This window comes from Natator depressus, chromosome 8 (genome assembly GCF_965152275.1).
Source record: "Natator depressus isolate rNatDep1 chromosome 8, rNatDep2.hap1, whole genome shotgun sequence".
Taxonomy (NCBI): Eukaryota; Metazoa; Chordata; order Testudines; family Cheloniidae; genus Natator; species Natator depressus.
The window spans coordinates 76,759,902-76,782,770 of record NC_134241.1 but is presented as its reverse complement, the minus strand read 5'-3'; the positions used below and the strand labels follow the sequence as shown (position 1 = coordinate 76,782,770).

At 47.5% G+C, this 22,869-nt stretch overlaps 1 protein-coding gene and 1 long non-coding RNA gene across 3 annotated transcripts in view; one reads left to right on the top strand and one right to left on the bottom strand.

The window, feature by feature from the left end:
- Positions 1-22,869, top strand: part of HS2ST1 (heparan sulfate 2-O-sulfotransferase 1) — a 173,426-nt gene that overhangs the window by 54,280 nt on the left and 96,277 nt on the right. The window lies entirely within an intron of this gene.
- Positions 4,643-15,963, bottom strand: LOC141992383 (uncharacterized). Its single transcript, XR_012640583.1, has 3 exons — positions 15,763-15,963; positions 5,523-5,635; positions 4,643-4,693 (listed from the first exon to the last, which is right to left on the bottom strand). It is a non-coding gene; the product is annotated as an uncharacterized LOC141992383 (long non-coding RNA).

Sequence of the window (22,869 nt, the reverse complement as noted above, 5' to 3'; positions counted from 1 at the left end):
AGGCCTTCACTGATTATCCTTTAGATAATGACTTCTGAGCAATTTACTAGGATTAGTTTGCAAAACCTTGCTAAAAACTAAAATTGGATGCACGTCACATTTGGAGAGTGCTAAATATGCAAAGTTATTTACATTTAGTATTTAATCAGTGGGAGTTTGGCTTTTTAATATTGTATTAGTGAAAATATCAAACATGACAAAATATAACTTCTGGGTATTTTGGCAGAATAAGTAACTGTCAGGAAAGCCATTAATCTTAATTTAAGATGTTTTACCTTTGTTTTTAAAAAAACTTGCTGTGATTTTTTTAAGCCAGCAAGTTAGAGAGCTATAAAATGGAAGTGTAGACAAGCCCTGAGTGATTTGTTTGGCTGCTTATTCCCATGAGTGGGGAGGATGAACATTTACAACGTTGGAAACACTTCATTGAGGAAAATGCTGAAGGTTTACAATTAGCATACGTCAAGGTTCCTTCCCGACTCTGAACTCTGGGATACAGATGTGGGGACCTGCATGAAAAACCCCCTGAGTTTATTTTTACCAGTTTAGGTTAAAACTTCCCCAAGGTACCAACTATTTTACCTTTGGTCCCTGGACCGTATTGCTGCCACCACCAGGCATCTAACAAATATAACAGGGAAAGAGCCCGCCTGGAAACATCTTTCCCCCACAAAATCCCCCCAAGCCCTACACCCACTTTCCTGGGGAAGGCTTGATAAAAATCCTCGCCAGTTTGCATAGGTGAACACAGACCCAAACCCTTGGATCTTAAGAACAATGAAAAAGCAATCAGGTTTTTAAAAGAAGAATTTTAATTAAAGAAAAAGTAAAAGAATCACCTCTGTAAAATCAGGATGGTAAATACCTTACAGGGTAATCAGATTCAAAACATAGAGAATCCCTCTAGGCAAAACCTTAAGTTACAAAAAGACACAAAAACAGGAATATACATTCCATTCAGCACAACTTATTTTATCAGCCGTTTAAACAAAACAGAATCTAATGCATATCAAACTAGATTGCTTATTAACTCTTTACAGAAGTACTGACCTGCATTCCTGCTCTGGTCCCGGCAAAAGCAACACAGACAGAGAGAACCCTTTGTTTTCCCCCCCTCCAGCTTTGAAAGTATCTTGTCTTCTCATTGGTCATTTTGGTCAGGTGCCAGCGAGGTTATCTTAGCTTCTTAACCCTTTACAGGTGAAAGGGTTTTTCCTCTGGCCAGGAGGGATTTCAAGGTGTTTACCCTTCCCTTTATTTATGACAGCATACAAATTCAAAAGACCAAAGTCCTCTGGGATTTATTTGTATAGGTTTAATTTAAAATTGAGACTGCTTAATGAAAATGTGCAAGATAAAGAAAGGATATCTTTTTAAAATATAGTTAAAATACACCTTTTAATAGATTACTTATGCATCATAGAAGCAGTGTGTTAGTTGCAGTACAATTTTTATGTCAAGTGTTGCAGAAGATCGTAACCCTACTTACTGTTAGGGCTAGTCTACACTGGCAACACTAGAGCGCTGCTGTGGCAGCACTTCAATGTGCTTTTGTGGTTGCGGTGCAGCGCGCTCAAACTACCTCCACCAGGGGTGTAGCTACCAGCGCTGGGAGCTTGTCTACCCAGCACTGGTGCACTGTCTACATTGGTGCTTTACAGCGCTGCAACTTGCTGTGCTCAGAAGGGGGTGTTTTTTCACACTCCTGAGCAAGAAAGTTGCAGCACTGTAAATTGCCAGTGTAGACAAGCCCTGAGTTTTTACTTCCTTCACATTAACATTTCAGACCTCTTCCATTGTTAATATTAAACTCAGGTTAAGGAGCATATTCTTTCTCCAGGTGAGAACTCTCAGAAGCAACAGTAAAGGTGCGAACTTACACCTATTGCCTTTTAAAATGGACTGTTTGGAGTTTTTTAAACTGTTTTTATGATTGTTTTAACAATCACATTACAGTGCAAAACTGCTAATTCCTTTGATTATTTTATTTAAATATAATTAAAATGCTATTTTTTATGGGGGGTTGCTGGTGATGGAGGCTTTTCAACTTGAGCACTCAGTTGGTGAAGGACAGGTCATAGAGTAGAGAGAGGAAAGAATTGATGAGTTCTTGCATCTCTGACAGTCTACACATTTTCTTCTTGGAGTGCTTGCTCATGTCCATTCAACTTAGGTGTGTGTGCTCACCATATGCACCGGTGCCAGAAGTTTTTCCCTCAGCAGTATTCGTAGGGGACTGGCTCCGGCGCCCCCTGGAGTGGCACACACATGCCACAGTATATAGGGTGCTGCCAGTTCCCCGCACCCTCAGTTCCTTCTTGCTGCCTGTGATGGTGCTGGAACTGTTGCTGCTTCAGCTAGTGCTGTTGCTGCTCGTTTGTACGAATTAGTTATCTCTTGTATTGTATATAGTTTTCTGTTAGTGTTTATAAATCTCTTGGCTATAGTTAGACACTTCATAGATCCCGAACAGGACTTTCTAGCTCCTGAACCAGGACGGTGCATGCCCTGGTCCCCAGGCTTTAAGCCCTGTGATCGCTGCAAGAGGCCCAGGCCTGTTAGTGATCCACACAGCAGCTGTCTGCATTGGTTGGGCGAAGGGCACATCAATGAGAAGTGCAAAATTTTCAAGTCCTTCAGGCCAAGGACTGTGATATTCATTTAAGAGCGCTCCTTATGGAGTCGGCCCTCACCCCAGCACTGGAGCAATGCTCTGATTCAGTGCCGAGTACCATGACCTTGGTACGCAGCACGCAATGGGGACCGTCCACTGGCCGGCACCAGTCCCCTTCCATGGCTCTGACCAAGAAGGCAGGGTGAGGCCAGTCTCCAACCTCCTGCAAGGGAAAGGTTAGGACTCAGTGTGAGCAAGGTCCCATGCCAGGCAACTCTTCACCCACATAGAGACCTTGGGCCCAAGCTCCGGTGGAGCAACGTAGCCCAACCCGTTCCCTGCCAGCTACACCAGATAGCAGCAGAGGCCTCTGTCAGCTCCGGGTGCCGTCCACGCCAGAGGCCCTGCAGGTGGCGCAGGAGATCATGTCCCTCCCGGTGCCGCCCATACCAGCTCCTGCGGTTCCCCGGTCACGGGGTAAACCTGCGTTCGGACCACTTCGGTCTCCACCGCAGCAGCACTGTTCCCTGTTGTGGGGCATGTCCATGCATCCAACCACAAAAGGCAGACGCAGCTCCACCACATTCAGTCCCTAGACCTTTGGCACAGGCAGAGAGGCTTGAGGCACAGCTCATTGACCACCAGGCGCAGACCTTTGGAGTCACGTGCCCCCCAGCAGGAGTACTGGTCCCGGCACCTGGTATCTCTGAGACCACGGTACCACTCCAGGGATCCTTCGAGGGATCGACGTTACCATTCCTCGGACCATCGCCAATCCCCTAGGAGGGCATCACTGCGTGTGGGCTCTTCCTGGCTCCAGGCCTGCTCCGACTCCTGGTCCCACTACTCATCCCGGTACCGCTTGTCAAGTGCGAGACAGATCACCGGCTCCAAGGTGTTGCAGATCCATCGAGCGCCATTGGTCCCTAAGACCTCACTCCAGGCGATGCGAGCAGCACCATTTGGGACAGCCACTGTTCCGCTCCGTCCTGATCATCTGGGAGTGACCGCTCAGGATCCAGCCCTAGTTCGGAGTAAGGTTCCCTGATGGTGGGACAAGCTACAGTACCAGTGGTACTGGCTACATTGTTGGCTCTGAAACCGGCCCCGTGGCCTCAGCCACAGTATTCATGGAACCCAGGGGGGTTCTCCCAGGCCACCCGCTTGGTGTCCGGAGCCTCAGAGAGACCAGCTGCCTCTCTCTCCCGCCCTCCTCTGGTGCACGAAGCCTCGGGCACGAGGACTCCACAGGCCCAAGAGGGAACAGGGGAACAAGCCACTGGACCATCAGTGGTTGTGGAGGACCCTACAGCACTGGCATCTTCCTCATCGTCGTCAGACGAGGCTATAACGGGGTCCCCTCCCCCAGTTCCTCTGGATGATGCTAAAGTGCACCAGGATCTACTGAAGAGGGTTGCTGCCAACTTGGGTCTTCAGGCGGAGGAGCTAGAGGAGCCCTCAGATTCTCTCTTTGATGTCCTCTGCTCCACAGCTCTGGCCAGGGTGGCTCTGCCCCATCATGATGAGGTCTCTAAGATCACTAATGCCCTGTGGCAAACTCCCTCCTCCCTGCCAGCCATCTCCAAGAGAGCTGTGTGCAAGTGCTTTGTGCCATCCAAAGGCCACGTGTACCTGTACACCCACCCTGCTCCCAACTCCCTAGTGGTAGAAATGGTTAACTACAGGGAGTGACAAGGTCAACCTGGGGCTACCCCTAAGAATAAAGACTCCAAGAGACTAGACTTGTTTGGGCATAGGGTTTATTTGGCCTCTAGTCTCCAGTTGAGTGTGGATAACCACCAAGCCCTCCTGGGATGCTATGATTTTAACATGTGGCAAGCCATGGCCAAGTTCAAGGGCTCTCTTCCTGAGACTTCTAGGAAGGAGTTCCAAGCTATTATGGAGGAGGCCATGACTACAGCCAGGGCGATGCTCCAGGCATTGTCGGATGCGGTGGATACTGCTGCCCGAACCCTGGCTTCGGCCATCGCCATGCGCCAGGCATCCTGGCTGCTCCTCTCTGGCTTGTCCACGGAGGCTCAGCAGTTGATGCAAGACCTTCCCTTCGATGGGAAAGCCCTGTTTGTGGAACAGATGGACAATAAGCTCTGTGGTCTAAAGGGCTCCCGCATGACCCTTAAAATCCTAGGCCTATGTGTTCCTGGCCTTGCCCACAACGTTCAAACCACAGCAGCCTCAGGGCCACGGGAGCCACCCTCACCAGGAGCCTCCCCATAAGAAATTCAGAGGCTACAAGCGGCGTCCTAGCTAACAGCCTTTGCAGGCCTCTGAGCTCGACCCACAATAAGCAGAGGGGCTGGTGCTCATTTTGAGGGTACACCTGTTCCCGGGATCCTCCCTCTCCTAATTTTGCCAACTGCCTTTCTCCTTTCCCTTTCCTGTGTGGGTATATATAACATCGGACCGATGGGTCCTCAGTATGGTGGCGCGGGGTTACACTCTTGAGTTACTCTCTACCCCTCCTTCCGACACCCCCTCCCCATCCCTTTTCAGGGACCCTTCTCTCTAGAGTTTCCTGGCACTGGAGATGGAGGGTTACTACAGCTAGGTGCGGTGGAGGTCATTCCTCCAGAATACAAGAACAATCCCAAAGGCCAAGGGCGGTCTGTGACCTATCTTGGACCTGCGAGACTTGAACTGCTTCCTAGCAATGTTGAAGTTCCTCATGGTCTCCCTGGCCCCATCATCCCTGTCCCTGGATCTGGGAGACTGCTATGCTGCCCTCTATCTGAAGGATGCATACTTTCACATTAGCATTTTCGAGGGACACAGACGCTTCCTCTAGTTGACGGTAGGTCCCAACCACTATCAGTTTGTGGTCCTTCCGTTTGGCCTATCAACAGCACCGCAGGTATTTACCAAGTGTGTTTTGGTGGTGGCTGCTTACCTCAGACGTCGGGGTGTCCAGATCTACGTGTATCTCAATGACTGGCTAGTCAAGGGCAGCTCCAGGTCCAAAGGCATGTCGCAATGCTGTTAGCCACCTGCCATCTCCTTGGCCTGTTGGTAAATGAAAAAAAATCCACATTAGTTCCAGTACAGAGGATAGAGTTCATCGGACCAATGCTCGACTCGACCTGCGCCAGGGCTTTCCTGCTGCTGGAGAGATTCAGGGTACTGACTGATCTCAATCGCAGAAGTCTCTGCTTTTCCCCTGACCACGGCTGGGGTTTCCTGCGCCTACTAGGTCACATAGCAGCATGTACATATGTGGTGCGCCATGCCAGGCTCCGGATGCAATCCCTGTAGCAATGGCTGGCGACGGTCCACTCCCAGTCCAGAGACCACCTGGAAAAGGTTGTCGTCATCCTCGTGATGGTACTTACCTTACTGTGATGGTGGACCAACCCCGGGAAAGTCCTGGAAGGAGTTTCCTTCATCAGCACTCCTCACTCAGAAGCATGTCACCTTCCGGGTGCCAAGAACACGCTAGCAGATCACCTAAGCAGGAACTTGTTCTCTCACTGCGAAGTGGATGTTTCATCTAGAGGTAGCCGGCATGATCTTCCAGAGGTGGAGAACTCCCCAAGTGAATTTGTTTGCCACCAGGCAGAACAGGTGGTGCCACAGGTTTTGCTTCAGATGGAGTCTGGGCAGGGGCTCCCTCTCTGATGCCTTCCTTCTCCCATGAGCAGGAACCCTGATGTATGTGTTCCCTCCGATTCTGCTCATCAGCAAGGTCCTAGCAAAAATCAAGAGAGACAAAGTCCAGGTTATCATGATTGCCCTGGCGTGGCCTTGCCAGCACTTGTTCGGGACATTATCAAGCTTGTCAGTGATTCCATCCTGGCCCCTGCTGAACCGACCTAACCTGCTGTCACAGGATCATGGCCAACTCTTGCACCCCAACCTCGCGGGGTGGATGTTGCGTGACTGAACCCAGAAGAACGGTCCTGTTCGGAAGGGTCCAGAAGGTCCTTCTTGAGAGTAGAAAGCCCTAGACTAGGCAGACCTACCTGGCAAAGTGGACAAGGTTCTCCCACTGGACGGCCGAACGGGGCATCTCCCCTTCGCATCGTTCAGTGCAGTCGATCTTAGACTACTTGCTTCATTTGAGGAATCAGGGCCTGGTGCACTTCTCTATCAGGGTGCATCTGATGGACATTTCTGCCTTTTCATCCGCCAATCCAGGGGCAGACTGTGTTCTCCCATGACATGACTATCAGGTTCCTCACAGGCCTCGAGAGACTTTTTCCTCAAGTTTGGTCCCCGGCCCTTCAGTGGGACCTCAACTTGGTTCTCCCTAGGCTCACGGACCCAGCATTTGGCCTCATGCTCCCTATCCCACCTATTGTGGAAGGTAGCTTTCCTGGTGGCGGTGATGTCAGTGAGGTGAGTCTCCGAGCTGTGAGCCTTGACCTCAGAACTGCCATACACGGTCTTCTGTAAGGACAAGATACAGCTCCAGCCCCACCTGGCCTTCCTCCCCAAGGTGATATCTTACTTTCCACATAAGCCAGGACATCTTCCTTTCGGTCTTCTGCCCTAAGCCCCATGAGATAAGTGAAGAGAGGCACCTTCACACTTTGGATGTAAGAAGGGCCCTGGCTTTCTGCCTAGATCGGACAAAGCCTTTCTGTAAGTCAACTCAGCTTTTCATCTCTACAGCTGATAGGATGAAGGACCTCTGGGTGTCTACGCAGAGGATTTTTAACTGGATCACCTCTTATATTTGGACCTGCTGTGAGATGGCAGGAGTCCCACATTGCCAATTGTCGGAGCCCACTCAACCTGAGCACAGGCATTTTCGGTGGCCTTCCTGGCATGCTTCCCGATCCAGGACATCTGTTGAGCCGCGATGTGGTCCTCAGAAAGAAAAGGAGTACTTGTGGCACCTTAGAGACTAACCAATTTATTTGAGCATAAGCTTTCGTGAGCTACAGCTCACTTCGTCGGATGGATAAAGTGGAAAGTAGAGTGAGGAGATTTTATATACACACAGACCATGAAAAAATAAACATTGTATGGAGAGTGATCACTTAAGATGAGCTGTTACCAGCAGGAGAGTGGGGTGGGGGGAGAGAAAACCTTTTGAAGGGATAATCAAGGTGGGCCATTTCCAGGAGTTAACAAGAACATCTGAGGAACAGTGGTGGGCGGGGAGGACTAAACAAGGGGAAATAGTTTCACTTAGTATAATGACTCAACCACTCCCAGTCTCTATTCAAGCCTAAGTTAATTGTATCCAGTTTGCAAATTAATTCCAATTCAGCAGTCTCTCGTTGGAGTCTGTTTTTGAAGTTTTTTTGTTGAAGAATTGGCACTTTTAGGACTGTAATCGAGTGACGAGAGATTGAAGTGTTCTCCGACTGGTTTATGAATGTTATAATTCTTGACATCTGATTTGTGTCCATTTATTCTTTTACATAGGGTATGTCTACACTACGGAATAAGGTCGAATTTATAGAAGTCGGGTTTTTTAGAAATCGGTTTTATATATTCGAGTGTGTGTGTCCCCACAGAAGTGCATTAAGTGCATTAACTCGGCGGAGTGCTTCCACAGTACTGAGGCTAGAGTTGACTTCCGGAGCGTTGCACTGTGGGTAGCTATCCCACAGTTCCCGCAGTCTCTGCTGCCCATTGGAATTCTGGGTTGAGATCCCAATGCCTGATGGGGCTGAAACATTGTCGCGGGTGGTTCTGGGTACATATCGTCAGTCCCCCCTTCCCTCCCTCCCTCCGTGAAAGCAAGGGCAGACAATTGTTTCGCGCCTTTTTTCCTGAGTTACCTGTGCGGACGCCATACCACCGCAAGCATGGAGCCCGCTCAGGTAACCGTCGCCGTATGTCTTCTGGGTGCTGGCAGACGCGGCACGGCATTGCTACACAGTAGCAGCAACCCATTGCCTTGTGGCAGCAGACGGTACAATACGACTGGTAGCCGTCCTCGTCATGTCCGAGGTACTCCTGGTCACCTGTGTGAGGTCGATCAGGAGCGCCTGGGCAGACATGGGCGCAGGGACTAAATTTTTAGTGACTTGACCAGGTCATTCTCTTTAGTCCGGCAGTCAGTCCTATTGAACAGTCTTATGGTGAGCAGGCAGGCAATATGTCCTTCTGCACCGTCTGCTGCCAGCCAAAGATGTAAAAGATAGATGGAGTGGATCAAAACAAGAAATAGACCAGATTTGTTTTGTACTCATTTGCCTCCTGCCCTGTCTAGGGGACTCACTCCTCTAGGTCACACTGCAGTCACTCACAGAGAAGGTGCAGCGAGGTAGATCTAGCCATGTATCAATCAGAGGCCAGACTAACCCCCTTGTTCCAATAAGAACAATAACTTAGGTGCACCATTTCTTATTGGAACCCTCCGTGAAGTCCTGCCTGAACTACTACTCGATGTAAAGCCACCCCCTTTGTGGATTTTAGCCTCCTGAAGCCAACCCTGTAAGCCGTGTCGTCAGTCGCCCCTCCCTCCGTCAGAGCAACGGCAGACAATCATTCCGCGCCTTTTTTCTGTGCGGACGCCATAGCAAGGCAAGCATGGAGTCCGCTCAGCTCACTTTGGCAATTAGGAGCACATTAAACACCACACGCATTATCCAGCAGTATATGCAGCACCAGAACCTGGCAAAGCGCTACCGGGCGAGGAGGCGACGTCAGCGCGGTCACGTGAGTGATCAGGACATGGACACAGATTTCTCTGAAAGCATGGGCCCTGCCAATGCATGCATCATGGTGCTAATGGGGCAGGTTCATGCTGTGGAACGCCGATTCTGGGCTCAAGAAACAAGCACAGACTGGTGGGACCGCATAGTGTTGCAGGTCTGGGACGATTCCCAGTGGCTGCGAAACTTTCGCATGCGTAAGGGCACTTTCATGGAACTTTGACTTGCTTTCCCCTGCCCTGAAGCGCATGAATACCAAGATGAGAGCAGCCCTCACAGTTGAGAAGCGAGTGGCGATAGCCCTGTGGAAGCTTGCAACGCCAGACAGCTACCGGTCAGTTGGGAATCAATTTGGAGTGGGCAAATCTACTGTGGGGGCTGCTGTGATGCAAGTAGCCCACGCAATCAAAGATCTGCTGTTATCAAGGGTAGTGACCCTGGGAAATGTGCAGGTCATAGTGGATGGCTTTGCTGCAATGGGATTCCCTAACTGTGGTGGGGCCATAGACGGAACCCATATCCCTATCTTGGCACCGGAGCACCAAGCCGGCGAGTACATAAACCGCAAGGGGTACTTCTCAATAGTGCTGCAAGCTCTGGTGGATCACCAGGGACGTTTCACCAACATCAACGTGGGATGGCCGGGAAAGGTACATGACGCTCGCATCTTCAGGAACTCTGGTCTGTTTCAAAAGCTTCAAGAAGGGACTTTATTCCCAGACCAGAAAATAACTGTTGGTGATGTTGAAATGCCTATATGTATCCTTGGGGACCCAGCCTACCCCTTAATGCCATGGCTCATGAAGCCGTACACAGGCAGCCTGGACAGCAGTCAGGAGCTGTTCAACTACAGGCTGAGGAAGTGCAGAATGGTGGTAGAATGTGCATTTGGACGTTTAAAGGCGCGCTGGCGCAGTTTACTGACTCGCTTAGACCTCAGCGAAACCAATATTCCCACTGTTATTACTGCTTGCTGTGTGCTCCACAATATCTGTGAGAGTAAGGGGGAGACGTTTATGGCGGGGTGGGAGGTTGAGGCAAATCGCCTGGCTGCTGGTTACGCGCAGCCAGACACCAGGGCGGTTAGAAGAGCACAGGAGGGTGCGGTACGCATCAGAGAGGCTTTGAAAACCAGTTTCATGACTGGCCAGGCTACGGTGTGAAGGTTCTGTTTGTTTCTCCTTGATGAACCCCCCCGCCCCTTGGTTCACTCTACTTCCCGTAAGCTAACCACCCTCCCCTCCTCCCTTCGATCACTGCTTGCAGAGGCAATAAAGTGATTGTTGCTTCACATTCATGCATTCTTTATTCATTCATCACACAAATAGGGGTAGGTAGCCCAGGAGGGGTGGTGGAGGAGGGAAGGAAAATGCCACACAGCACTTTAAAAGTTTACAACTTTAAAATTTATTGAATGACAGCCTTCTTTTTTTGGGGCAATCCTCTGTGGTGGAGTGGCTGGTTGGCCGGTGGCCCCCCCACCGCGTTCTTGGGCGTCTGGGTGTGGAGGCTATGGAACTTGGGGAGGAGGGCGGTTGGTTACACAGGGGCTGTAGTGGCAGTCTGTGCTCCAGCTGCCTTTGCTGCAGCTCAACCATACACTGGAGCATACTGGTTTGGTCCTCCAGCAGCCTCAGCATTGAATCCTGCCTCCTCTCATCACGCTGCCGCCACATTCGAGCTTCAGCCCTCTCTTCAGCCCGCCACTTACTCTCTTCAGCCCGCCACCTCTCCTCCTGGTCATTTTGTGCTTTCCTGCAGTCTGACATTATTTGCCTCCACGCATTCGTCTGTGCTCTGTCAGTGTGGGAGGACAGCATGAGCTCGGAGAACATTTCATCTCGAGTGCGTTTTTTTTTCTTTCTAATCTTCACTAGCCTCTGGGAAGGAGAAGATCCTGTGATCATTGAAACATGCAGCTGGTGGAGAAAAGAAAAGGGACAGCGGTATTTAAAAAGACACATTTTATAAAACACTGGCTACTCTCTTTCAGGGTAAACCTTGCTGTTAACATTACATACATAGCACATGTGCTTTCGTTACAAGGTCGCATTTTGCCTCCCCCCACCGCGTGGCTATCCCCTCAACCCTCCCCCCTCCCCGTGGCTAACAGCGGGGAACATTTCTGTTCAGCCGCAGGCAAACAGCCCAGCAGGAATGGGCTCCTCTGAGTGTCCCCTGAAGAAAAGCACCCTATTTCAACCAGGTGACCATGGATTATATCTCACTCTCCTGAGGATAACACACGAACGGATGTTGCTTGAACGCCAGCAAACATACACTGCAATGCTTTGTTGTACAATGATTCCCGAGTACGTGTTACTGGCCTGGAGTGGTAAAGTGTCCTACCATGAAGGACGCAATAAGTCTGCCCTCCCCAGAAACCTTTTGCAAAGGCTTTGGGTGTATATCCAGGAGAGCCGCGAATGCCAGGGCAAAGTAATCCTTTCACATGCTTGCTTTTAAACCATGTATAGTATTTTAAAAGGTACACTCACCGGAGGTCCCTTCTCCGCCTGCTGGGTCCAGGAGGCAGCCTTGGGTGGGTTCAGGGGGTACTGGCTCCAGGTCCAGGGTGAGAAACAGTTCCTGGCTGTCGGGAAAACCGGTTTCTCCGCTTGCTTGCTTTGAGCTATCTACAACCTCGTCATCATCATCATCTTCTTCGTCCCCAAAACCTGCTTCCGTATTGCCTCCATCTCCATTGAAGGAGTCAAACAACACGGCTGGGGTAGTGGTGTCTGAACTCCCTAAAATGGCATGCAGCTCATCATAGAAGCGGCATGTTTGGGGCTCTGACCCGGAGCGGCCGTTCGCCTCTCTGGTTTTCTGGTAGGCTTGCCTCAGCTCCTTCAGTTTCACGCGGCACTGCTTCGGGTCCCTGTTATGGCCTCTGTCCTTCATGCCCTGGGAGATCTTGACAAAGGTTTTGGCATTTCGAAAACTGGAACGGAGTTCTGATAGCACGGATTCCTCTCCCCATACAGCGATCAGATCCCGTACCTCCCGTTCGGTCCATGCTGGAGCTCTTTTGCGATTCTGAGACTCCATCATGGTCACCTCTGCTGATGAGCTCTGCATGGTCACCTGCAGCTTGCCACGCTGGCCAAACAGGAAATGAGATTCAAAAGTTCGCGGTTCTTTTCCTGTCTACCTGGCCAGTGCATCTGAGTTGAGAGTGCTGTCCAGAGCGGTCAAAATGGAGCACTCTGGGATAGCTCCCGGAGGCCAATACCGTCGAATTGTGTCCACAGTACCCCAAATTCGACCCGGCAAGGCCGATTTAAGCGCTAATCCGCTTGTCAGGGGTGGAGTAAGGAAATCGATTTTAAGAGCCCTTTAAGTCGAAATAAAGGGCTTCATCGTGTGGACGGGTGCAGGTTTACATCTATTTAATGCTGCTAAATTCGACCTAAAGTCCTAGTGTAGACCAGGGCATAGAGACTGTCCAGTTTGCCCAATGTACATGGCAGAGGGGCATTGCTGGCACATGATGGCATATATCACATTGGTAGATGTGCAGGTGAACGAGCCTCTAATAGTGTGGCTGATGTGATTAGGCCCTATGATGGTGTCCCCTGTATAGATATGTGGACACAGTTGGCAACGGGCTTTGTTGCAAGGATAGGTTCCTGGGTTAGTGGTTCTGTTGTGTGGTGTGTGGTTGCTGGTGAGTATTTGCTTCAGGTTGGGGGGCTGTCTGTAGGCAAGGACTGGCCTGTCTCCCAAGATTTGTGAGTGATGGGTCATCCTTCAGGATAGGTTGTAGATCCTTGATAATGCGTTGGAGAGCTTTTAGTTGGGGGCTGAAGGTGATGGCTAGTGGCGTTCTGTTATTTTCTTTGTTGGGCCTGTCCTGTAGTAGGTGACTTCTGGGTACTCTTCTGGCTCTGTCAGTCTGTTTTTTCACTTCCGCAGGTGGGTATTGTAGTTGTAAGAATGCTTGATAGAGATCTTGTAGGTGTTTGTCTCTGTCTGAGGGGTTGGAGCAAATGCGGTTGTATCGTAGAGCTTGGCTGTAGACAGTGGATCGTGTGGTGTGGTCGGGTGAAAGCTGGAGGTATGTAGGTAGGAATAGCGGTCAGTAGGTTTCGGGTATAGGGTGGTGTTTATGTGACCATCGCTTATTAGCACAGTAGTGTCCAGGAAATGGACTGCTTTTGTGGATTGGTCTAGGGTGAGGTTGATGGTGGGATGGAAATTGTTGAAATCATGGTGGAATTCCTCAAGGGCTTCTTTTCCATGGGTCCAGATGATGATGTCATCAATGTAGCGCAAGTAGAGTAGGGGTGTTAGGGGACGAGAGTTAAGGAAGCGTTGTTCTAAGTCAGCCATAAAAATGTTGGCATACTGTGGGGCCATGCGGGTACCCATAGCAGTGCCGCTGACTTTAAGGTATATATTGTCCCCAAATGTGAAATAGTTGTGGATGAGGACAAAGTCACAAAGAGATTAATGATTCTGCTCTACAGCCTTAGCTAATGGCCACATGGCTTTTAGCTCATGCAATAGAGGCTCATGCACTAAGTTCCAGAGGTCCCAGGTTCAATCCAACTCGCTGATGACTGGGGTCTCTTGGTGCATTTGCAGCTTAAATCTCCAAGGCTTCCTTTTACAGACTGATCTATCTCACCTGTGCTCAGCCCCTGCCTCCCCCAGCTTAGTTCCTTTTGTTTCTTAGGTGTTTTCAGCAGTCTTCCTTTTTGGGTGGAGAGGCAGTGGAGAAGAGTCAAGATTAACTCACTCTCCAGCCTTAAATAGGACCTGTGTGTGCTGAGAATCCTTTGTTTCCCATCCTGTGGAAAAATACCACCATTTTAAGGTGGTATCCTGTACCAGGTGACATGATCGCATGACCCTGCAGTGTCAAAGCAGCATCCCAGGAAACTTCTCTGGGAAGGAGGGAGATTAGTATTTTCAAAGTCCTATTGTCCTTCCTAATGGCCCATCCAGGCTGATTGCATACTGTCTGGTGGGTGTTCTCCATGTACACACATCTTTGTAATTGTTACATAATCAGTATCCCTAACTTCAGATACAGAAATGATACATGCATATAAATTGGATAATCACATTCAGTAAATCATAACCTTTCCAGTGATACCTCACATGACCCATCTTGGATAAAACGTATTTTATAATATGAATATGGTATAACTCACAATATTTTTATATTTGACATTATGCCCTATATTCTTCATATGTTGTGCCAGGTTCCTCAGAAAACTACTGAGGAACCAAGAACTTACAAGTAAGTAAAAATAGTGTACTGCATATGCACAGTACACCAGACCCTCACTAGAATGCGCATCTATATACTGTGAATTCACATGTAACGCGGTTGCGGCCATGGATCCCAAATTCAATTACTTTAATTGTAATTCATTTTAACGCGGTCCCTGCGTTAACACAGTACCATGCCTGGATCCCAAATCCCATGTTCTAGCGAGGGTCTGGTGTACTATATTTCCCTCACAGATATGAGGTTAAGAATCTGGTAATCCTGAAGGATGCATTTGCCAGTCTGTCCAAGCACTGAAATATGGGTGGTGGGTGTATTTGGATATTGGAATCATTTAGCTTTTCCCTTAACTTCCCTTTCTTCTTTTTCTAAGGAAACTAAAGTTGGAAAACCTACATTAATGCAACATATGGCTGAAATATCATAATACTAAAAACAGAAAATTCAGTTACCATTTCCACAACTGTAACTGAGCTAAACAGCTCATGTTCACAGAGGGCTTGTCTACACAGTGCTTTAGTCTGCACCAGAGAGGTGTAAATTCCAGTGCTTAACTAGTGTGTCATGCACTAACTGCCCTATATGGACCCTGCAGGCATAAGCTCAAAGATCCCTACCATGTGTTAACGTAATATTATTTGAAACAGGAATACATTAATGCACACTAGAGAACTTTTAGTGCACGCCAGCAAGGTCCACACAGATCTCTTACTGTGCAACGTGCTCGTTCAGACTAAAATTTACATTACTCTGGTGTGGACTAAAGCAGGGGTTCTCTACCTTTTTCTTATTGAGCCTCCACCCCCTCCCCCCCACCCCGTGCTATAAAAACTCCATGGCCCACCTGTGCCACAACAACTGGTTTTCTGCATATAAAAGCCAGGGCCAGCCTTAGGGGATAGCAAACGGGGCAATTGCCTCAGGCCCCACGTCACAGGGGTCCCTGTGAAGTTACATTGCTCAGGCTTCAGCCCTGAGTGGTGGGGCTCAGGGCACTGGTCTTCAGCCCCATGTGGTGGGGCTTTGGCTTTCTACCCTGGAGCCTAGTGAGTCTAACACTGGCCCTGCTTGGCAGAGCCCCTAAAACCTGCTCGCAGCCCCACAGGGAGCCTCAGACCCCTGGTTGAGAACCACTGGACTAAAGAATCATGTAGAAGGTCCTAAGACAGTAGCCATGCACAAGTCCAGAGTGCTGGCATGATTTCTAGGATCCTTTGGGGTTTACACATGGGTCTATAGGGAAGTGCCATATATAGATTTTTGCACTCACATCCTACCTGGTGGATGGGAGGATTGTCATTCTCTCCTCACCTCTTCTTGAAAAGTACAGGTTGCCTGGGAGTGGAATTGTGGTATCCAGAGCAGCTGTGTCTGACAGAGTGGAATATCAAGTGAGGGATAAGGCTACAATCAGAAAATAGAACTTTCAGTGGTAAACAGTTGAGAGAGTTCTTGATGAACTTTGGTCCTGAGAGTTGGAAAGGAAAAGAGCATGTGCTTAGTCTGCTCTTTGTGCAGGTCTACGCTTAGTAATATATAATTTCCTACCATCAAGGGGACAGTGTTTTTGATTGCTCTGGGGACCAGAGCTTTGAGATTCCTGACTTTAGTGCTATAAAATTGCAACTACATTTGGAGAAAATTCGTTCTTTTCCTTCTCCAAACTGCTGCTTCCTCCTTTTGTGACCCACCTGTGTATATCTTCATACAGTTGCACATGTTAGTCAAGACATCACACTTGATGAACCAATAGTATGGTAAGTCTGATGTAATCACAGAGTTGCATTAAGGTATTTCTTGCACTTAATACTATTTAAATTTGGATTTTAGATTAAAGTGATACTGGAACATGAATTTTAGAAGATTAGCTACTACTTACATTTTTTGAATTCCCAGGCATACAGATAAACCAAGCATGGATTAACCACATCCATCTGTAAGTCATTTTCTTTCATTCAGACTGCCCAACAGAGAGTCTTTATTTCACCCAGTGGAAACATGTATTTCAACTGGTTTCTTTTTTGGCTATTTTCCAAGCCCATCAGGACATTCTTAGTTTAAAAATAAAAACTGGGTAATGTAGACATTTTAATTTTTAGGAACAGAGGCCTGTTGTTTGAGAGAGGGAGGAAATAGAAACCACACTCATTCTTTTCCAATTAAGTAGCAGCACTCTTATAATTCATGAAACCCTTAAAAATGAAGCTCAACTTTCAGTAACCCCATTATTGTAACTGGTTGGTGTTACTTTGATTTGAAAAGTTCATGCCTTTTTTTTCCTGTGTAATAATGGAATAGTTGCTTTTTCTGCTTTGGCTCCCTCATGCTGACAGGCCCCAATGGTGGTAATAGAGCTCACACATCATATTCTAGAATGCTAATTTAAAGGAGGATAAACCCTTTAGTGATGTAAGTTGAGCTTTTCCACATGTAATTGCATTAGAGGACTACACTGGTGATGATGTAAATGCAATATGGTGAATGCAGGCTGACAGACTTACTGGCCCTTTGTGCCTCTTGTACAGTATGGCCCTACTTTAGTTTTCTGGTTTGTATTCTGTTCAGCCCTGTGAAGAACCTGGGTCTGGTTTCACTTTCCCTGAACTGATGATCCTTGAAAAGAAATGCACTCCCTTGTGGAAAGGGGAAATCTCTCACAATGAACCCTTTGGCCAATCAAGAAACAGTGAGGTAAATCTCTTGCAGTTCTCTTTGGCTGAAGGAACATCACATGTGTACACAGCATGGGGTTGGATCGGCTGCACAAAAGAGAGAGAAAATACCTTCGAGTGTGGTTATATTGTTTAAATACTTCTATTCTGGGGGACATAAGTTTGGGGAAGGGGTTTGTAACCTGGTTGTGTGGATTCACCAGTCTGAAAAGTCCAAACAAAGCCCAAATACTCAAGTAAAGTTCCATGTTCTTTTCCTAAAGGCAGGTTTTATTAAATAACAAGATGCAAAAGGCCCAAAGTAATAGAAATGATTAAGAGACTTTCCTTCTTTTTGCAAACTTGGTGGGTGGAGAGGGGGGAGAAGGACACATGTTTCCCTCCTTGGTAGCCCTTCCCGTGTACTATGGAAAGCACCCTCCCAGGTCCTTAACTGGGCCTTTCCTTGCTGCTACCCTTGTCTAAGGCAGGAAGCCTATATTTGACTTCTTGTATATCACACACTTGCTCCTAGTCATGTGCCCTATGACTACAGATTCTTGCTTTAAAGGTCCCAAGGACCATAGCAGGCACGTTGGCAGGCAAACATCTGTCTCAAGGCTTAGTGCCCTGTTACAGAGTGTGAATTTGGTGCTTACGAAAGCAATGCTGCTAGTACTTGAGACTTTATCATTAATCTTGCAATATTTTGTGTGGTTTTTTTTGTAAAATCCCAGCTGTTGGACTCAAGTGGTGAGGTGAGAATTTCAGGTTTCATTTTTTAAAAATAAATTTCTAGTCCTCGTGGTTGCAGTGAAAAGCTTAAAAATGTGAACCAAGTGCACTTCAGTCTCAAAACCCAGAAGGCAAATAAAAAGAGCTCCAAATGTATTATTGTTCCTACTTTTAATGCTTGCTTCACTTTGCTGCATCTATCTTATATCCGTGCCCTGTTGAAGCAAGTACAGCTCTAGGGGCAATTGCAGGGTAGTGAAGCTGGATGCCTACAGCTGAGTGGAAGGAAGCTGCTCCTGCCCCTGCTAAGTCCTTCAGCCAGTGCCTGGAAACAGACTGGGACTATTAATGGCTATGCCATCACTTCGTTTAGTCCCTTTTCTCATTAGTTAGAGGTAAGGAGAGAGAGAGGATCCCTTAGTGCCTCTGTGCACATGTGGGAGCAGAGGACAGGCATTGTCATAAAAATAAAGGGAAGGGTAAACCCCTTTGAAATCCCTCCTGGCCAGGGGAAAGCTCCTCTCACCTGTAAAGGGTTAAGAAGCTAAAGGTAACCTCGCTGGCACCTGACCAAAATGACCAATGAGGAGACAAGATACTTTCAAAAGCTGGGAGGAGAGAGAGAAACAAAGGGTCTGTGGGTCTGTCTATATTCTGTCTTTGCCGGGGATAGACCAGGAATGGAGTCTTAGAACTTTTAGTAAGTAATCTAGCTAGGTACGTGTTAGATTATGATTTCTTTAAATGGCTGAGAAAAGAATTGTGCTGAATAGAATAACTATTTCTGTCTGTGTATCTTTTTTGTAACTTAAGGTTTTGCCTAGAGGGCTTCTCTATGTTTTGAATCTAATTACCCTGTAAGGTATCTACCATCCTGATTTTACAGGGGGGATTTCTTATTTCTAATTACTTCTATTTTTATTAAAAGTCTTCTTGTAAGAAAACTGAATGCTTTTTCATTGTTCTCAGATCCAAGGGTTTGGGTCTGTGGTCACCTATGCAAATTGGTGAGGCTTTTTATCCAACATTTCCCAGGAAAGGGGGGGTGGAAGTGTTGGGAGGATTGTTCATTGTTCTTAGGATCCAAGGGTCTGGGTCTGTAGTCACCTAGGCAAATTGGTGAGGCTTTTTACCAAACCTTGTCCAGAAAGTGGGGTGCAAGGTTTTGGGAAGTATTTTGGGGGGAAAGACGTGTCCAAACAGCTCTTCCCCAGTAACCAGTATTTGTTTGGTGGTGGTAGCGGCCAATCCAAGGACAAAGGGTGGAATATTTTGTACCTTGGGGAAGTTTTGATCTAAGCTGGTAAAGATAAGCTTAGGAGGTTTTTCATGCAGGTCCCCACATCTGTACCCTAGAGTTCAGAGTAGGGGAGGAACCTTGACAGGCATTTTGGATGGGCAGCAGCTCATGAAGAGTGTTCGACCCCGTAATAGAGGTCTCCATACGGGATGGGGAGCAAGTGGATACCGGACACAGTGTTGGTATATAATACTCTAAATGCTCTTTATTGATTACAAAACAAACCTTACTCACTCCACATTCACACCCCAAACATACTACACCAGAGTCCAAAGGTCAGAATGGTCCCGATGGCCAGTTGAGGTTCCTTCTGTCAGGATAAGATCATAAGATGTGGGGAGCCGGGAAAAACCACATCTATATCCACATAGGACTCCATAAACAACTCCAATTTGCAGAAATCATAGTCATCCATTTATAGTCCATTCCATTGTGTCATCGGTTCTTTGCCTTTGTTTACTAGGCTTCTACCCACACAATTTCAAAGAGACAAACCTGGGTGGCAGGCTGCCATGATCTAAGGTGTGCCATTTCCTCCAATTCTTATACAATTTTATATCAGTTGGACTGATATTTCCTTTTCTGATGATTTTCCATATTTTTCCCAACATTCCCCCCTCTTCATACATGATTAATACTGTTAATTATTGTATCACTTTATAATTTCGCAAGCAATTCAATTTTATATATCACTTTCTCCAAAACTTCTTGCTGCTTTCTTATTTGGCAGCATAAACATAGCATAATAAAAGTTAACAAAATCTTTAATGTAAATAATATCACAGTAGGATGTAGTATTAAATTTAGAAGAGCTGTGACACTGGGAGACCATCCTTTAAAAACATTGTACCAATGAGAAATTACCAATTCTCCTTCTTTCCCCAATTTTAATATTTGACCATTGTGTATCAAAATGTTTATTTTTCTCAGCTGAGCAGACTTACTTACATCTTTTGCATATTGCCTGATTTTTTTTTGCTTTCATCAATCAATTTTTCCCATTGTTCCCAATGTATCCCCAAATCAAAGGACCAGTCCACATCTTTTGGTTCCCAGACAATTTCCTTTTTTAAAAATAGAGGACCTCGGTAAATAATTCCATTAATATTTATCTCTGTTACATTACATTTACATGACTCAACTGGGCCTTTTTCTGTCATACTTCCCCAAAATACATGTTTTTTGGTGGTTACCACACAAATACACCCATTGCCTAAATCAAACACTCTTGTGCTATTAGAAGCTAAATATTGCATGGTACATTCTCTGCTTGAATAGTTCAAATGACATCCCTCTAGGGACCAAGTTAGTTGTGGGCACACCCATTTGCTTCGTCCCCACTCTTCACAATGTTTTGTGAATTCTACTCATTTTGTAATTCGTTTCTTGGATCAAATGTGTCCCACTTATTTCTATTTGCCATAACTTTCCATTAATAATTTTTGGCAACACCCAGGCCATTGTTGCTTTTCTTTGCTTCCCTGTGTTATGTAACAGCATTCTGTCTTTCCACTCTCCTCTGAGTGGCTTGATCCTAGTTAAACTTCATATATTTCCTTCATCCTGTAATTCATTGATTCCGTATATGAGGATCTTTGAACCATTGAAAAGGCCGTTCCCATTACTTAACAGATTAAAATGTATTTGTCGTCTTTCATCTTTTCCCAGTCCATCGTTCTTTTCTCCAGTTTCCTGTTTAGTTTCCCCATTTGTTCTTACTGAGTTGGCATTATCTGTGCCTGCCACACTTCCTTTCCTCAACACCCCCCCAATGACATGACTGGGGCCGGGACAAGGAAAGCGGAGTGGGCTGGGGTTGGGCTGCTCCGCTTCCCGCTGCCGGTGAGTGCGGAGGACATCCTTTCCCCAACCTCCCCGCGCTCACCGGCGGCGGGAAGCGGAGCAGCCCAGCCCCAGCCCGCTCCACTCCGCGAGCTCCCAGCCACGGCGCTCCGCTTCCCGCTGCCAGTGGGTATGGGGGGCATCCTTTCCCCAACCTTCCCACACTCACCGGGGATGGGAAGCAGAGTACAGTGGCTGGGAGCGGGCTGGGGCTGCGTTGCTCTGCTTCCCGCTGCTGCTGGTGAGTGCCTGTCAGGGAGTGCGGGGGGGTGGATAGGGGTCGGAGTAGTCGGGACAGGGAGCAGGGGGGTTGGGTAGGAGATGGGGGCCTGAGGGTGATTAGGGATGGGGGTGTCTGGAGGGACCGGTCAGGGAACAAGGAAAGGGGGGGCCAAAGCAAGTTTGATATAACGCAGTCTCACCTATAATGCGGTGAGATTTTTTTTTTTTGGTCTCCCGAGGACCACATTATATGGGGGTAGAGGTATATTTAATAATAATGTCGGTAAAAACTCCAGCTCTGCTGAAAAAGTCTGTGTGAACAGATGTGTCTTGCAGCAAGCCTGGAAGATCTATATTCTTCAAGCTGTCAGATAGGAATCAGCTCACTCACTCACTCAAAGTAGAACATTTTCCTGAAAATACTCTCCTCCTCAGTATGCTAAACTAGGGACGGTCAGTCAAGGTCTAAGCCGTAAAGGTCAAAAGGCCATATAAACACCTTGAATTGAACTTGGTAGCTAATGGCAGTGCAATCTCTGGTGCACAGGAGTAGCGTGTCTGAAATAGCATTAGAACCCCTGGAAAATGTGGACCATTTTCCCTTAATTTGGCAACCACCTCTCTCAAACAGCCAGCATTGACACAGAAATAGAATACAGAATCCGCTGTGCCAGCACATCCTTTAGAAGACTACTCAAACACGTCTTCAATGATAGGGATCTGCAAACAGGCACCAATGTCTTTTTTTACAAGGCAGTTGTCATCCCCACCCTTCTCCATGGGTGGGAGATCTGAATAACCTACAGATGACATCTCAAGCTGCTGGAGTGGTTCGAGAGGCACTACCTCAGGAGGATTCTCAGGATCAGCTGGGAAGACTGACGCGCTAACATCAGTGTTCTCTCTGCAGTGTAGAAGCGCATGTCATGAACACCAACTCCGCTGGGCTGGCGACTGTGTCCATGTGCCTGACACTTGCCTCCTGAAACAAGTACTCTTCTCTCAGTTATGTCAAGGAAGAAGTGCTCGCGGAGGGCAGCGGGAGCGCTTCAAAGACATACTGAAAGTACACCTTGGAAAGGGAGGAATCAACCCAACAAACTGGGAAGACTTGGTATGGAACAGAACACAGTAGCACCACACCATACACCAAGCCACAGCTCACTTTGAGGAGAATAGACATGCTCATGAGACAGAGAAGTCTCTCACTCGCATGACTGTCCAGCCCCTCCTCCCCCCTCGGTGATGATTTATGTCTCTACCAGCTGCTCCAGGCACCCGAACCATCCTGCCTGTGCTACTGGGGAGGGGCGCATGTCTGCTCTTGCAGCTTTCCTTTGCTTCCCTGGCAGAAGTCCTTTTTCTGTGAGGAAGCAAAGAAATCTGCGGGGGACATGAATTCTGCGCATGTGAAGTGATACAGAATTCCCCTAAATAGTAAGTAAGTAAAGTAAGTAAGAGGAGTAAATAATATATATACAAAATAAGTTGGCATGGGTGGCTGATCTTTGTGTCCTGCTACAAAATGATAGTCAACCAATATAAATATCCTAGTGTGTAGTATATCCAGACTGAAAAGGATCAAGGAAATCAGACTCCAAATCAGACTCCAAATACTGTTGCCACAAAATTTC